Source organism: Lepisma saccharinum, chromosome 25 (genome assembly GCF_977018435.1).
Source record: "Lepisma saccharinum chromosome 25, izLepSacc3.1, whole genome shotgun sequence".
NCBI classification, from domain to species: domain Eukaryota; kingdom Metazoa; phylum Arthropoda; class Insecta; order Zygentoma; family Lepismatidae; genus Lepisma; species Lepisma saccharinum.
Genome location: NC_139253.1, coordinates 15,506,293 through 15,521,364, shown reverse-complemented (window position 1 = coordinate 15,521,364; position 15,072 = coordinate 15,506,293). Strand labels below are relative to the sequence as shown.

Below are 15,072 nucleotides of genomic sequence, written 5' to 3'. Positions count from 1 at the left end.
ATAAAAGATCGCTACTGATTTGTCAGGCAGGACGCATGCGCAGCGTTCAGCGTTCCTTATTGGATGCGAGCGATCACGTGACAGCTCGCCAAGTGGTGCTTACTGCTTCGAGTCAGTGTTGCCATACGAAGGGAAATTTTCAACTTTGCAGGGAAAGGGGAAAATTAGATGAAATATATCCAACTTTCATGGAAACTTAAAGATATCTCACTCAGTACAGATTACATTACTTTCAAGTTTCATATTTATATATATATATATATATATATATATATATATATATATATATATATATATATTTTGCTGTGTTCAAGTCTATATCTATTTCTGTTTATCGTACGTTGCCTGTTCTACATCTTCGGTTAATAGCAAAAAAGATGAATAATGACTGGATGATGGAACAAACAAAATTGTAAACTCATGCCTGACAAGGGTCATCTGGCCCAGTAACGATGAGGCTGGCATGTATGTGATTAATTCATTTAATATTTTTCATGCATTCGACGATGGGCCAACAAAAGAACCTCTGCTACTTATTATATGAAGGGGTCGGGTGTAAAACATGGTAAGTGACATTTTGGTCATTTCTCAGTTCAAGAAAAAATGTTATTAGAAGCTATACTGTAGATAAATTGTGTTCGTGTTTTGTTTACCAATTTTACAATGCTTCACCGAGTCCAATGCAAATTGTATGACATGGCAATTTCACTCGAAAATTAAAGGATGGCACATTTTACTTCGTAACTCGAAAATTACCAAAACGTCACCATGTTTTACACCTGAGCCCTTGATATATTTTCCTTACGTGAAGGTAAAAATTGGGGCACAAATGAGCCTCCAGCTTATGGCAACACTGCTTGGAGCCTTTGAATCTATCATATTAAAGTTGCGGGTAGGGAAAAATCTTTATTACTTATCCTTTGTCTTTAGTACAGAGTCCTTTATTCACTCATTTCTAACCTGATATTCAGTTTCCAAATACAGAGCTTCCGACATGATTGTCACGTGACTTAGTTTGCAATGAATGTACAAGGGTGATGAGCAGAGGTTCATTATCTGCGGAACATTATAGGTATTTAAAGTTCCGCCGAAAATGACTTCTGAACATCAGCCTGTACACATTCATTATAAACTGAGTCACGAGATACTAATTTCAAAAGCCCTATATTTAGAAACTGAATGTAAGAAAGTAAATAGCATGCGAAGAAAGAGATTGAATATACTAATACTGAAGTATGAAATAGTGTGAGTGTGAATGTTCTAACAGGATAAGAATATGCTGGTAATTTATGTAGATAATTTGTAATGGAATATATTTAATAGTTTATCGTTAGCTTACAGAAACAAAAGAAATGCTTAAAGGAACTCACTCTAAGGCAAGAAATGTATGTCATTGCGCAGTACGGACATCTGTAATCAATATTGTAGACGTGTGACGCTAAATGTATTTCATTATTGTATGAAATTACAGAAATTGCTATCTTTCTGAAATACGAGAAAAGTAGTCTGATTCATAAACAACAATGAGATGCCACCAATAATGTCATTCTTGCCAAGAACACTCGGCCATGCTTGTTTCTCAAGATTACGCTCCCAGAATTAACATTCAAACACAAAAAATGTTAGAAGGTTAGGTAGGGCAGGTATGCCACCATACAGATTACATCATAGCGAACTTAGGACTAATGATAATTGGGGAAGTTCACCGGTTGCTGAAGTTAAGTTTAGAACAGCACCCTTCAAAATTCGATCCGCTTTAATTACGAACAAACGAAAGGGAAAATGCGTATTGTTAGAAGTTCATATGGACTGATAACCCAAGCTTCACCTTCATTGCATCAGATTCTGATGTTGAACACGTATTCCGGGATACATGAGACCCTACGTGAGAAGTGTGAATAAGGCTGCTTATTCTGCTTTCCGACTACCATTTCCTAACCATTCTAGTCTGATTAAGGAAATCAAAGATCAAGAGACTGCTCCTGATTATTGTATGGGGCAGAAATTTCAACCAACTACCACCAATCATAAGCTGAGTTTATCAACTTATTTTCTTACCATGCAACTCGCACCTGCAGCACATTTCCCCACATATAGCCCCGTTCTCTTGGTGTCAATTATCTAAATGAGTATTAGCGGTATTAAGGAGGAGAGGCGGAACCAAGAAATCACCCAAGTTATAGTCAACAGCCACGGAACAGTGCAACACAGGACAGACCGTCCAAAATAAGCACCTCTTGTAACAGGCAAAATATTCAGCAAGGCGAATTCAATTTTTAGGGTAGGAAAGTCTTGTATACTTGAACAAGTTTAGTCTGACCTCGCCACTAAACTGTATACTTCATACAGCATAACTCCCGACATCTCCCGCCAAATCCTTGCGCCAATAGAAAGGGCGCGAAGAAAAGAACCAATCGGATAGAGCCTCCGCAACATAACCGAGACTAATTGGCTGCTTGACCCACGCGCAATATGACGACAACAGTTCTGGCGGGAAAAAAGACAAAGGCACACCTTGCACAACGTAATTTAAACACCCACCATGAAATCAGGCGTGCGTTAGCACTCAACACAAAACCTCGAAGGATTTCTACTTCGAAAGTGCATTCGTGCAAGCTCACAAAATTCACAAGTGAACGATGAGAAGCAAGGAAGTAATGACTTAAGACCCCGCCCACAATTTTCCAAGGGAAAATAACTTACATTCTAATCAATCTTCCCCTCATCAAGAATGCAAATTCAGAGGCAAGATCTGATGCGTCAGCAGGACATGATCCAATCCACTTTCTTCGGTAAACAAACGCCAATAAATATAGTTTAAAAAGCAGGGAAGACCTCGGGAAGTAAGTGGGGAAGATGATAATCAGCCAGTTGAGAGTCTTGAGATATTTCTGGCTACGTCAACACTGAAGTTGTTTTCCTTCAAGTTCATTCGCGGACTATCTTGCAAGTTAAGTCTTCTTGCTAAAATTAATGGCGACAGCACTTTGCCCAAGAACTATGATTACCTAAGTTTCCTGAACAAAAACTATACACCATATGCTTTCATTAACTTATTGGTAAACCTCTGTGTTGGCTTATGTAAACATCACTTATGGAGGCCATCCACTAGCATTCTAACACATGTTGTTGGTAGTTGTTCAAGTGACCACTCGTGCATTTAAAAGTAGACAATGAACTCCGACCTAACGTGAAAAAGGATAGATACGTAAAAACTAAGCCAGGCGTCAGTATAGGAAGGGTTATATTATATTTATTTTAAATTACGAATGCCTGTTAGCATCTCGCGCCCGTCCGCTTAAATTCCGTAAATTTGTGTACTGCTCCTCCCTATTCGTATGATTTAATGAATATAATACTACCATAACACACATTTATACTTACCTCCACTACTATTTTTCCTAATTACTGGATCTACATTAGTTAGCTTCGTTCTTTCATTTACTTGTTAATTCTTAATTTGCATCATTTTTACATTACTTGCCTATTTCATGGTTAAAATCAATCCCCCCTCCTCTCTCCCCGCTGTACGATTAATTTCGCACCCCCTTCCCCCACCCTCCAAGGAACAAATTTTATTGCCTTGACTTTTATTATTAGCCTGATTTTGGAACTAGCATCATTTGCATTCCGTGGTTTATTTCTCTGAATAATTTTAATATTGTTACCAATTTCATGACTTTTCATGTTCTTATGGACAATTATTACTGCATTTCCCTGGTATTTTATAATATTATTGTGCCATTTTTCCAGTGTTTTTGTACACTGGCCTCGCTTTTCATGACTATCTGGCCGAGTTTCATTACTTTCTCCGGTATTTACGTAATAAAAATGAAGTTCTGTTGTTGAAACAGAACACCATTGTTGTGCAATACACGGTGGCTGAAGGGACAGTGTGAGCAAATACTGCTCAGCCGTGCCATCATAAAAAGGAACAAACAATACGCAAGAGAAGGGTGGAATAAGCCTGTAACGCAAGGTAGCACGAGGGAGAATGCACTGGCAACAGTGTTAAACAAACCATCATCAAATCCTCCAATTAACACTGGAACTTAATTACATCTGGAGTTAACAATGATCCATACCTAACAAGCAAGTTAGAATTTTGTATGCAGCGCCGCCGGTTTCAATCCGTCCGTTTAATGTAGAACAACAAACCATCATACATGCAAACAGAGGGTTGCCATAGATTTATCCCTTGACCAGCTTACTGGCGTACGTTCGAGAGAGCGCAGGAGCGTCGTCATAAATGTCCACGAGCAGCGAGAAATAAAAATCTTTTCGGCAAAGACCCAGTTATGATGCTTTTTATTCAGCCACAAAAAAAAGACAAAAGAGTTGTTCCATCACCATCAATTAAAACCACAGAATGTTATCCACGTCAGTCTAAAAATAGCCCTTTGAAGCATGGGGATTCTCGGGGGTTGAAATAATGACGCGTGCAGACGGTGTAATTTAACCACGACGGCACGGCTGCTTCCGCCATATTTCACAGCATTTGCACGACCCCAGCGCCAACCGCGGAGGATTTACGAAATAACGAACGCCAAATAGGTTCGTTATGTAACGTTCGAATTAGGTGTCAGGCATTGTATGAAAAGTGAGCAATGGCGCTTTTTTCTTTGTTATACTACGTCATTTCCTTACCTTTGAGAGCGTGACGTCATGGATTTTCGATCGAACTTGTTAAATGTTTTAATCAAGTTTCGGTTTTTGGAACGAAAGATAGTTTGACGTCATTTAATCAAGGTAGTGGCGGATTAATGGAAGGGGGAGGGGCCAGATGACGTATCTTCCGCTAGGTTCATTGTTGTATACCTACTATATTGTTTCAGATGCCCTTTATGGGCGTGATCATTCATTTTTAGAAGGCAAGGAAGGCTAGTCGCCATTCATAAGCTTGAGGTGAGGCTAAGAAAGTCCTGAGCCCCCCATTTTTAGAATTTCAGTTTTAACGTATAGGCCACAATATAAGAGATTGGTAGCTACATTTTTATTGCGGCCATTTTGAAAGTAATTCCTTCCCCAGCTGAGAGCCTTTTGCAGAGGAATACCAAGGGCTGTAGCCCCACAAGCGCCCCTTTAATTAAGGCGTGTACTCTCTATGTTAATCGACTACTTATTGACACTTTACAATGCCATCTCGATAGCATAGTGGATAACGTTGCCGTCTTGTGATCAAAATATCCAATATCAGATTCCCACTGGTGGTAAATTTCAATAGTGGTATAAAACTGAAGCGGAAAAATGGGTTTCCTTAGCACAGACCACTAATGAGAGAATCATTTATCCATGGTGCTAGGGAACAGGAAGAATAAAGATAGTCGCCAGAACCACGTTAGCCTCTGACTCTTGACACGCTGGTTGTTAAGTGCTTGTTTCTACTTATGGTTAATCGCTGCGATGGGGATGGATGACAAATACCTTACACAGATTCGACTTTACTGTTCTAATGATCGCAACTTCAAACAACACCACTGCGGATGCTGGGATGACATCTTTAGCATCTCCCACGCCACGCCATTGAATAAATCAACCAATGAGATCAGGAAACGCTACGTGCGCAAACCCACTACTGAGCCTATGAAAGGGCTAATGAAAACTTATTAGAAAGGATTACAACCCCCCCCCACCACACACACGCCCTTGGACTTTCTATTCAGGCCTGTATATTTAACTGACCACATTTCGCTGCTATGGAGCGTTGTCTATTATTTGAAGGGACATTCACAAATACACATGGATGGAACATGGGGTGACTGGCGCTTGGGTGCACAGCCCGTGTAATCTCTGTGGGGTTTGTACTTTGATTCTTGTCTATGGGGTGTGGGTGGGTGTCACTGTTCCTTCATTTCATCTGATCACCAGTCATCCTCACCGTCGCGATTAGCTAAAGAGGCAGAAAAGTGATGAAGTAAATCAACTACAGCGTCGACATGACACAAAAAAAGGGTTTACATAAATATTTTCGTTCTGAGACGGTATAAGGGTGGATTTAAAGCCAAAAATGAAAAAAAAAATATGCTGGGGGATGGGGGCGTTGCGGAAATTTTAAAAAGTGTTAGGCGTGTGTGGATAATCATTGACACACGGAATGCCCCATCAGTTCTCTGCACTTTTCTACTCTGCACTCACGCGTTAACTTCGTTGATGTGGTGTCAAGTAGTGTATTTGGTGTCTGCACCGTTGGCACTACGTTCCGGAGCGGTGTTGTGTGTGGTGTATGATCACGTGGTGCGTGCTAACTAATCAAATGGGCGTTTAAAGCAGCAGACGGGCATTTGTTGAATCTTCTGAACTTGAACACCGCTATTCGTCTACTTGGTGGAACGTCACTTCCTTTCACCTGCCTAACCCCGGAATACACCAGCAACGAACTAGACGGGTACTGGCAGTGGGCCAAGGCGACAGCGCCTCGGCAGCCTTTCAAAATGCAGTTTCATAGAGCGCACCGAGAGAACATGCATCCAAAGTGGAAAATGTCGGGCAAATAATACAAATTTCTCGAAAATAATATTAGAAAACTGTAAAAACATTACCTGATGGAACTGCTACCACTACAAACACAGGGACAATTCAACTTCTCACACGCAAACGCCACTAGAACGTCTTCAAACACACAATTCTAACACCAAAGCCCTTGACCTTCTCGCTTATCTCTACACTACGCGAAGACTCGAGTGCTTGCTGTTCTAGTTCTCTCCGGTAGAGCACATTGACGAACACCCTGCCACCTCCAAATATGGTGACATTCTTCGCTCCCGTCCACAGAGTATATATGGCCCCTGTAAACACTTTCAGCAAACGGGAAATGCGGCAAATGACCAAAGGGAGCATTCCATACAAACAGACGCACACACCATGCCCTTATCTCTGCCCCTTGTTCGAAAATACCAGGGTTGCCAGCGGAGTCATCAAATTTATCAGGGTTTGTCGCTTGCGAGGCGTCGTAACTGAAAAATCTGAGGAAATTTCCACACGCTCATATGGTCTTCAAACGAAGCCTATGTCCATTAGTTTTCCAAGAGGGCACTTGAGGTGACGTGCTACTAAGTCAGTGGTATTTGTACTTCATATTTCGTGTCGCTTTTCCGCCTCTTTTGGCTAACGCAACGATGAGAATGAGTGATGATTAAATGAAACTGATAAGCGGACACTCACAATGGGACGCTGATGTCTAGTCGAGACTCGAACCAGGAACCTTCTATCCTCACATGAATAGGTGCTTGCAACAACAAGTGCGATTCGCTGTTTGTTCCTTCACCCATCCATCATTCGTCCTCATCGAAACATCTAGAGAGGTATAAAAGAGACGTTAAATAAACAAAACTCGAATCTAGGATTCGAACTTCGTGCTCAGAGAGGCTAATCGGCCTTAACTAGAGTGGGACCCAAACCACTGTGCAATGTGTCTCCATCGGAGAGCGAACTCGGGACCCCTCGATTACCGCTACGCCAACGATGCTGAGTTGGGCTAAACTCATCACGAGTTACTTTACCACCACGTAGTTACCCCTACTTACCTGTACTGGATTCGGTTGGAGTGGAGTTCACCTCACTGATACAGCTATTGGAAGGATATTAAACATCTTTGATACACACTCTCCAGTGGAATTGAGATTGAAGTCGAATTTGCAATTAAAGTTGCCATCTATCTCTTACAACGAGATAGCCAGAATAATGCAACTAATTGAAATATTGCAGAAAACATAAGCATCTATGTTCTGATAGATAAGATTAATATCAAGACACTACGAGGTTGATACTTTTATCCAGCACGCCATCTAGCATTTTGCTCCAAGATATTGTATTACATTTACCCTCTTCAAAATACCGGGAACACGACAGAAGAAAATGGCCAACTTGTGCACGCCTCACTTCGGCAAATTTAGGTATGTTTCTAGCATTAAGGTAAATCGCAACAACTGATGGACTGATGAGCATCAACGACTCCCGAAGGATTCGAACCTGGAACCTCTGGACGCCAGGGATCCCGGATTCGAATCCTGGCCTGGCGATGGGTGTTCTTTGCTAGTGCCCCTTCATCAATTCCATCATGTCATCCTCAACTTCGCGATTGGGCAAAAGTAGCAGAAAAGCGAAGTCGATCAATCAATGAGTCAGTCTGTATGTGTGAGGTTAGCTGTGACGATGATTTGATCGATTTAGTTTATTTTACTTCGCGTTTTGTGCCTCTTGGCTAATTTGCAAAGATGGGGATGAGTGATGAAATGATAAAATTGATGAATGGACATTCACAAACAACCAAGCCCGAGCGGGATTCGAACCCGGGACCCTTGGCGTCGCAGCGCGATGTGCTGTGACGATGAGAAACTCATGGTAACACATTAAGGTTGATGAGGGAATTATTGTATGTATATTAGTTTCTGCCTCTCCTTTAGAAGTGCTTCGCGCCTAATTTTACTTGCAACATCTGTGTAATAATCCTAAAAGAAAAACGACTTGCTTGCCTACTGTTAGCAAATTAATACAACATTAGGATTTTAAAATGGTTTTCGTTAACTTTCATGCTCCTGGCACCCTGCGTTCCAGCAGACCCACCGTGGACTTCCTCCTTTTGGGGAAGAGACTCCAGCACCCTCTGGTGATCATCTGGAGTAGCGGCACATGTGCTACCGGGAATACGATATCCACAAGGGGGTCCCTTGGAGGGGGAGGGGTTTTGAAAGGATGTCTTCGGCGTTTATGTTTAGCGAGAGCGACCCACCCCTGGTGACTTGCCTTCAGGAATAACTGACCCTGACAGCGAACAGCGGGGGTAAAGGTTCACGTAACAACCTTTTGAAAAGCAGCCTGGGCTCGGGAGGGTTTCCGGACATGCCTTTAGCAACATGTACCCTTTTTCGGCGTTGTAATTTCATCAACTTCGGGTGTCCAAATGTCTTGCGTCATTGTGTCAGTACGGTCGGAAACAGTGATATTTCCTCATTTCGAATCCCCATAGACCTAGGTTTTTAAATGTAGTTTTTCTTTGGAAATACCGGTAGTATGTGAAGTGTGGCATACCTATATTCTAAATGTATGTTGACGCATATTTTCGGGTCATCATAAGATAGGAACATTTTAAGCACAGAGAAAGAAAGAAAGAAATGAAACTTGAGAGAGAGTGAGAATATAAAACAGAGCGAGGCGAGCGAGAGAGAAATATAAACTTCAGAGCAAGAATTAGAATAAAGTAACGAGAGAACGGGAGCTAAAAAGATAAAATGATGTTAAGTAGAGAGAGAGAGAGAGAAGAAAGAATGAAGAAAACGGAGAGCGAAAATCCTGTTTGAAAATCCATAAATATCTTTAGGTGTAACGCATTCTACTTCTTGGAATGATCGTGTCGATGAGAATGAACTGATGGGACATGCCTGAATCAGGGTTCAAACCTGGGACCTGCTCCTTCATTCCAGTTAAACATTCATCCTCATGGTCGCGATTAGCCAACAAATGGCAGCAAAGTGATGGAGAATAAAACAAATGCCGAGATGGTACCTTGATCTCCTGCTACTGTAGACTCGGTGGGATGCTCAATAGTGCTGATGTAGTGGAAACCAGAGTTCGAAATGAGGCCGGGGGGGGGGGGGGTGATAGGGGATGGTATACCCCAGCTAGCAAAAATTTTCGCGGAGCATCCCCCAGATCTTTCATTGTCACCATGTTATGTAAACCCCAAGGTTGACCAAACATCCCTCCAGCTAATATTTTCCACTTCAAGCGCCGTTGGAAACTATGAAAAAGTGATAAATGTATGGTGGTGACCGTTCTGGGCTCCTGCCAAAAGAATATTGCCCATACATGCCAGGACTAGATGACGGACAGGGTACGTTATGACCCGATATTATAGGATGCTAATTGCACTAAACTTCCAGATCTCACGCAACCATAGTTGTGATCGAATTACTCGCGCGTCATTTCGTCTATCGCCCTTCCCTCCGAAATCGTTCCATCTCCTCCCATCTGGATGTACAGGCTCCACCTCTTCTCTCGTCATAGTTAATTTGTGCCTGGCGGTATCAACAGTTCGGCCACGCGTTATTTCCATTGGGTAATAATCTCCGCACAAATGCCCACAGGCGGTCGCCGCGACCAAATCTCCTCCGTGCCCGGAGCAACATCCGCTCGGGTCCATAACGGGCCCCGGAGCCACGCGGTATTATGCATACGTGTGCGTTCCGGAGTTTTTCCCCTCCTGTTTGCTGAATAACAGGCTACGATGGACATTTGCGCAGTGATGTACATTTCGCCGCTCGTCTCTGGAATCAAAATTTAAAAAAAATAGGGCTCCGGCCAGAAATAGCATTTCCAGGCAAATCCCTTAACGGTGCCACTAAACCAATGACGGAAAGCTTCCCTTTCAGAATGTCAACGGTTATGTTCGAAGCTGCGTGATCAACGTACGAACTGCACGATAAAAAGGGCAAAGTACTAGAGGAGCAACTCCCATGCGATAATAGCTGAGCAACCTCTGAGCTTAGGAACTTCGTCTAAGAGATGGCAGCACCTGTCAGAGCAAGGGATATCGATACCATAACTTCCTGAGAATCCACATGCCAGCCATTACTACAAACTTAATTGTTGACTTCATTCTAGCCATTAAGAGTTTCGGGTTCAAATCTCGTCCATGCTATAGGCGTTCTTCCTGCGATTATCCCTTCAACAATTCCATCACGTCATTCACCCTCACGGTCGCGATTTGCCAAAAGTACCATAAAAACTACTTAGAATACACGGTACCCATTCTACATATACCCAACAAGGAGTGAAAATGGTAGAGAGAGATGCCTACCAATTACTAGCTCACATTCACAAAAGCTGTCACAAGCCCGCCAAAACTGAAGCAAACTGCATAAGAACTTAAACATTACCCACATAAGATATAATGGGACGATCACTTTCTAACAATTAATACTGGTAAAAGAACAGCACTAGTAGATAAACAGAAGAGTCTATATATAGACATAGCCCTATCTGTACCTCTAACAAGAACATCGAAAGCAAATATAATGAGCTGGCTAATGAGATAAAGCAATTATGGGATTATCTCCATTATCTTATTAGCTTCCGGACTGTATCAAAGTTGTTTAAAATCTATCTTCAGAAACTCGGTACTCATTATGGTGACAATATATGCTAAAATCAATAGTCCTGTACGCCTACTACATTGTCAGACGATTTCTAAATCTGTACATTTCACGCCGAAGCATCATTCATTCTTTTGATCCGCCACTGCTACGAAATTATTTCAGTGAGATTTGTCCTAGAGTTAGAGTGGATACACGATACACGTAGAATAGTAAAGAAAATACAGAGGATGCTGAATATGCCCATTGAACCTGAACACTTCCACTAATAGTTGGCAGCACCTATCAGAGCAAATGTCACGTAATACACTTCCGTCGGGAATGGTCAAGATCTGCCCTAGCGAATCCAAATACAAAGACATGACGTAACTTTTGCTCTGACAAGTGCTGCCATCTAATGGTGGACGTGTTGAAGCTCGGAGGTTGCTCAACCATTACCACATGTAAGTTGCTCCTCTAGATCATTTATATATCACACTCTGTTGCTTCAAGTACATCTTAATTGCTTGTGTCTTTCTTTGAGACGAGACTTAAATTCTTTGCAAATTGATCCGGGATGGTGTGGCTCCTTCATTCGTCTCTAATAGCGACAAGCTCGAGTGTCTCTTTCTCGCAGAGCCTCGGAACGCAGCCTCCGTCTCCAACGGACAGTGACGAATGGTCCAAAGTTCTGCTACAGACCTCCCAGAGCATGTTTCACGTTTGGAAGATTCCCCTTGATGTTTAGGGAAGCCCAACGACTTTCGCTATTTCCAGCATTCTCGGAAAAACCACACGGGTGACGGATCTGGAAAAGTCTCCAAGAGGCCGTTCTGTTCCATGACAAACAACCGAAGCTTTAAGGCAGGACCGGTGTTATTTTCTGCATTCCACACGTGTCACATAAAGGTTGAATTGATTTTAGGCATTCTGTAAGAATTGTCCAAACTTCTAGTACTGTCTCGTCTCAGAAAAGACACAGTTAAGATGCGATTGAAACAACAGCATAGAGTATATGAAGGAATAGAGAAGCAACTCGCATGCGGAGATGGCTGAGTAACCTTCAAGATTAGCATCTCTAATACTAGTAATAATAGTTTTCAATAAATTTCTTAGAATAATACAATCCTACTGCTATTTTCCGAACTTGCTCTAACTTGGAAGTAAATTTCATAAAATTTATTCTTGTATCATCTTGAATTGTGATGGACTTTTTACATTGTCTCTACTTCATCAACTTCATTTAATCATCATTCATCCTCAAGGTAGCACGAAAAGTGACAGAAAAATATAATGTTAGTGTAGTTAGTACTCCTCCCAAGTGGCATATTACACAAGCTTCAACACTTCCACTGAGAGATGGCAGCACTTAGAGCAAAAATTACAACACTTCTCTGCATTTGGATTGACCAGAGCGGAAGACGTATTTTCCCGACCAATCTCAACTCAAGCATCTCACGTGTCATTTGCCCTGATAAGTGGTGCCATCTATTAGTGGAAGCGTTAAGGTTCAGCGGGCGTGCAACCATTTAAGTGTTGAACTGTCCTCTCTATATACTTTACTATCCTATGCGTAACGTACACCTACGATTGGTCGTTACTCAATTTAGCCTTCCCTCCCAAATGGCGTAGTCTTATATTACACTGTAGTTGACTTCTTAGCTATAGTTTCATTTCTTTTATACAATTTAAGAACAAAACATTGACTTTGGAAGATAAGTTTGAAACAATTATAGTAGATCTTAATACTCCCATGGCGAATTCAGAACTCATAAGTTATGCAGGAATCTTCATACGGACAATTCCAGCTTAGAGCAATGACCAAGGACTCCGGTTCGCCCTAAATAACAAACTAGGACTAGCGTGAGCACCAGAAGACCTCGAACACATAGGCGGAAATACAGGGAAGCTAATGCACAATAATTAATGAGGGACAACAACAAAACATCCACGGTTGTTTCCCTCGGGCAGAGTTTATATGAGCTAGGAGAGTAGGTGGAGCCACAGGTAGAAAGCTCCGAGCCCGTCAGTTTACCCAAACACCACCAAGTCGACAAGGCGGGTCAACAAACACCCCTTAGCATTGTTTACTTTGCAACAATGCTGCCAGTTTCTCTCGTGCTTCCAGCAGGAAGCTCTAGTCTTATCTGCTGCTACCTTCATGGATTAGTTTCCCAAAAACCTTGCTTCTGTGTTAAATGAAGACCTGGGTAGTCTCGCTTGCTGGACGTTTTTGTATTTGATGAAGTAATGCGCGAAAACCGTCAATCAAAGGGGAAATCACACTTTTAGGCCTCCTGCATAAAAAAAATTGACACTCAATGAACTTAAAACCTTATTCTTGCCTGAACCTAAGCAGAAATTATAGTACAGAGTTTGATTACTCGCGGTAAACCTGTGGCCATTTTTGTTTCAGCTTTGGGGCAAGTCAATACGTTCAATTCCCAATCGCCTTGCGATGTTTCCCGTTGATCGCTGACGTCACTTAAGCACAGTACCAATCCTTTGCCTTCTTGTCAACGCTCTAAGCTGACTGGTCAAGCCTCGTGGGACTTTATAGAAATAATGAAACTACCTAAATAATAGTGCTGCAAGATACGGTATGATTGATTGATTTGGTGTTTTAGGTCCACTTTATGCACAGTAATGCTAATCGGGACTGGACCTACAGTTTAAAGTGGGATTCGAACCACTACGTGCTGCCAAAGATATAGGATACGAAAACATTAACAAGTGAATCAAGCAAACCATGCTTGCAATACTCTAGAACAACCTTAAATGTGAATAAATGAATGGTTTGGTTTATTTTACTTCGCTTTTCTGCTACTTTGGGCTAATTGCGAAGATGAGGCTCAATGGTGATGAGATGAAATGGATCAAACACAAACACAGTTGGACAGCACACAACACATGTCCTACTGGCTGTGAGTTCAGACGCCAGAGCCTCGTTATTCTACAAAATGAGGTCGAGGGTGTGCTATATGGGACGTTGACATTTGGATGCCTTCAGCAAAGGTCACACCTTACACTCCAAATTAAAGATGATGTGGGAGTACACAAAAAATAAGTCGCCAGAATATCGTTAGCCTTAAGGAGGTTCTCATTCGATGGAGCAGTTTGAGTAATAGAGACGAGCCATGAAGTGTCGTCTATGACACCAGATTAGTATCGTATTTCAGTCACCACCAGAAGGACCGTCACACTACATTTCGAGCTAAATTGCTTTCATTGATGTGATCTGGTGGAGCTTACTTATTAGCTTTCTTGTTCAACAATTTTTCAGCCATAAACTAATGAACGAGGCATTTCACTGTAAAAACGTTTATCCTCCCAAATGTATACTCCAGGGTACTGACAGCCACACGCGTGATATGGGTTCAAATTCCCATTGGGGGCTTGGAACAAATGACTCTGCAGACTACGCAATAGGGTAACCCATGGGAGTAAGGATCGCAGAGGACTGTGTCGACCAAATCCGGAAACAGCACCCACCATGGTAAAAAGTGAAGATCACCTTACAACTATGGTATTCACGGGAGGTGAACTGGAAGAAGCAAATATAGGACAAGATACAGTAAGAAGAGCAACTTATATATGTTAATTCATTGTTACCAAGTGTAATTTTAGATTTGCTTTTGGTAAATTATAGGCAAATAAAGAACAAATAACATCGGCGTTATGGTTTGAGATTCAAACCCAAGAACTACAAAGTGCTAGACAAATATTTTCAGGCTTTGAAGTTCCCAACCTTGCTTATTTATTGCAGAAATCTGGCTTGTCTCTCTCTTCTAAGTATTCTGTGCTGAAATATATTTCTACTATATTCTCTACAGAATTTATTGTTTCGACTACTTTACTGTCCTTAATCTGTACTAGAAAATCTTCATTTGTTTATTCCGTGCTACAAAAAGAGTCGTATTTACTTAATATTATCCGTCGGATGTAATGCCTCGGCTACTTATTCCGTGCTGAAAGAAGGGTCTTGCACGTAATGCCTCTGCTA

General features: G+C 41.8%; 1 protein-coding gene across 5 annotated transcripts in view; it reads right to left on the bottom strand.

Moving 5' to 3' along the window:
- LOC145978931 (irregular chiasm C-roughest protein-like) overlaps positions 1 to 15,072 on the bottom strand; it is a 535,995-nt gene that overhangs the window by 167,025 nt on the left and 353,898 nt on the right. Inside the window, exon 1 of one of the 5 annotated variants that reach the window (XM_083111923.1) lies at positions 6,540 to 6,814. The exons of the other annotated variants lie outside the window; for them this stretch is intronic. The gene's annotated coding sequence lies outside the window, so the exon portion shown is untranslated. Of the gene's footprint in view, positions 1 to 6,539; positions 6,815 to 15,072 lie in introns of those variants that run through there. 5 annotated transcript variants of the gene reach the window in all.